Here is a 2956-nt window from a genome sequence, read left to right as displayed (position 1 = left end):
GATGCATAGTTGTACTTCCATCTAGGGATAACACTTCAGATGTATTAATCACTCCTCACAACATGCGAGGTAAGAATTAGTAGAATCACTTTTATAGTTATGAACACACAAACACAGAACATTTTTTTCATTCATAAGCCAGAAGGGCCTATAAAGACCACCTACTCTTACTTCCTGCATAATAGTTTCTTACCTGTGGTCAAACACCAGCTGCAGATGAAAAACCAACCCATGCATCCCTGTTCCTAGTCCCTTGGTCCATGGTTCTTATTTAACATTTATATAATGACAGCCCCTGGAAAGCACAACCAACTTGGGCCTCATTTTGTTAGGTGTCATAACCTGTAGAGCAGAGCTGTCAAACATCTGGCCCTTGGGCTGGATCTGGCCACCAGAAGTTGGGGGCCATGGCCTGCTACAGAATTCAGGGCCATTTGGCCCCACTGGCCATGGCTGTCTGCAATGAACTTGACTCACAACCACTGCCCTGTGGCCTCTCCTGCTGCTGACAGACCCCCACCACCTCTGACCCAGGGCTGCCAACAAACCCCTCACCACTGCTGCTGCCTCTAGACATGCTGCTACTGCTGGATCCACCACCACCATCAGACTTGCCACCACTGTGGTGGCCACAGCAGCTGCCCTCATGCCTCAGGCTGGATCCAGCCCAAGAGAAGCTAAGTGATCCAGATCTGGCCTACGGCCCAAGGTGAGTTTGACACCCAGATGTAGAGCATTCTGCTTGTTGACACCCAGATGTAGAGCATTCTGCTCATGAAACCATGAGCTTAGTTGTTAAGTATCAGAATAGCTTTGTTCTTGTTCAGAAAACACAAAACAAAACTCCTTCTTCTTACTCTTCATATATCATTCTTGTTGTCACCCCATACATCACTGGGTTGGATGTGAAAAGCTTCTTACAGTGCCACTGTTAGCTTCTTTAAGAACTTGTTTGGTCAAGAACATTTAGCCCACCATACTTCTTTCAATTGCTGTATAGTTAACATTTTATGTGCTTTAAGAAGTGGTCTTCTGCAAGCCTGGCTAATCATGCAACAGAGCAAGATATTTTTGTGAGTGAGAAATGAAAGATCTACCATACTATAGACTGAAGCCCAATCTCCATAATAATTTATGTTTAAACAACTTCCCTGGAGTTTTAACTTTAGTTATCCCTGCTACTAGTTTAATTAGTTAAAAAAAAGATGCAGGCAAAATGATTTCAATACAGACTTAAAGGTCTTATAAACAAACAAACAAACAAAAAAAAGGCTTCGGTGTGTTACTTTATTTCAAAATCAGAAAAATAAATTCCCCTGTTTTCTTCCTCTACCTTCTACAAGGAAACATATGCACGGGTCATAATAGTTCCTTTATAAAAATGTTTCTAATTCCATAAGAAAATATTGTTTGTTTCTTCATATATAAACTGTTGTTAATGGTGTGTAACACTATTTATATCATGATTTTAACAGGAAGCAAGATCTGCAGTTTGAAATCTTGAATGCATGCTCTGACTATAGGGCGGCTTTCCCCAAGTCCTGGCTGTGACTTGAGCTATTTAAGAAAAAAAAGACTCTACTTGGCAAGGGCTTTAATTAGCAGAAATTTCCACGCTAGGAATATTATTCTGCATGAGCAGAAATTGCATAGCTCTTGCCTGTAGATGCCTTAGAGATGCCATTGATTGGCCATATTCAGAACAGGGGAATTATGTGACCCAGTGCTAATTTGAATTCCTTTACCAAACACATTTTTATTTCATCATCCCAGCTGCATAAAAGAGTCAAAGTACCAGAGCTTTAAAGACTTTGAATTCCTGCTGTTCTGCAATAAAATAAGGCAAGAAATATTAGCCATCCCTGGTTGATTCTTTAATTCTTTCCCAACAATGTCAAAGTATCAGTGTCCTACAGGTTTTAGTGCAGGTTAAAGACTGATACAAAGTGTATGCTTGAATAGGAGTTTGGAGTGAGTTAAAGGGAGAGAGAACATTTTAATGGGACATTGGTCCAAAATAGCCCAGCTTGTTCCTACCTCCTGCTGCCTCTTCCTCCTTTTCACAGGACCTTGATTGTATAGAAACAGTACAGACAAAACCACAAACAACAAAAGGTTTGCTCACGCCCCCAGTGGAGGTCATGAGCATGCTGCCATGGAGAAATAAAAAAGCATCAAAGGATGGTCTGGATTATTTATAAGCAAAGATTAATTAATGGGAGGTTTGATACTTTCACAACTTGCATTTGGACAAATTTGTTTTTGCAGATTGTTCGTTTTTACATGCAAGGGGCACAGAGCAATGTGGCCTGGTGCTAATTTTAAAAATGAATCAAACCTTTCTTTGCTACAGTCCAAAACCGACAAACTTGTGGTTCAGAAGCTTTCAATAGTATCTGCTCAAATTTGACACTCCAAGGTTAAAAAATCACAAAAGGGTTGTGTTATACGGAGCAACAGTAGCTTTTTCCATCATTTTTTTCAATTATTGCATTGTGCACTCTCCAAGAAAAGTAACTGTCTTGGCTACAGGAGGACAAGCTTTAAAAAAAAAAAGAGGCGGAATGAGCAAATTCACCTACAATGGACTGCTCTCCCCTCGGGGGCAGGTCGAGCGCGGCTGTTCCCCGCAGGCGCTGAGCTCTCGCTCAGAACCGCCCGGGGGGGGGCACGGGCCGCGATGCAAACAGCCCCGCGACGCCTCCACCCCGCAGTTGGAAACCCCTTCAGCAAGTCCTGCGGCCCTGTCCCTCCTCGGCCCCTGAAGCCCCGTCCCCCTGCCCGTTGGAGCCTGGCTTCGGCGGGCCGCACGAGCGGCGCCGGGAGAGCCGCGTCCGTCCCGTCTCGGGGCCGGCCCGGGGAGCCAGCCACCCTTCCTTGCCGCCGGCGTCTCGCGTCCGGCCCGTGTGTGCGCCCGCGCGGTACCTCTCGCGGGGGCCGAGCAGAGGGAGCCCCC

The sequence above is a fragment of the Gavialis gangeticus genome, unplaced genomic scaffold (assembly GCF_001723915.1).
Source record: "Gavialis gangeticus isolate Ggan-Ray unplaced genomic scaffold, GavGan_comp1, whole genome shotgun sequence".
Classification (NCBI taxonomy): domain Eukaryota; kingdom Metazoa; phylum Chordata; order Crocodylia; family Gavialidae; genus Gavialis; species Gavialis gangeticus.
Note: the sequence above shows the minus strand (reverse complement) of the source record.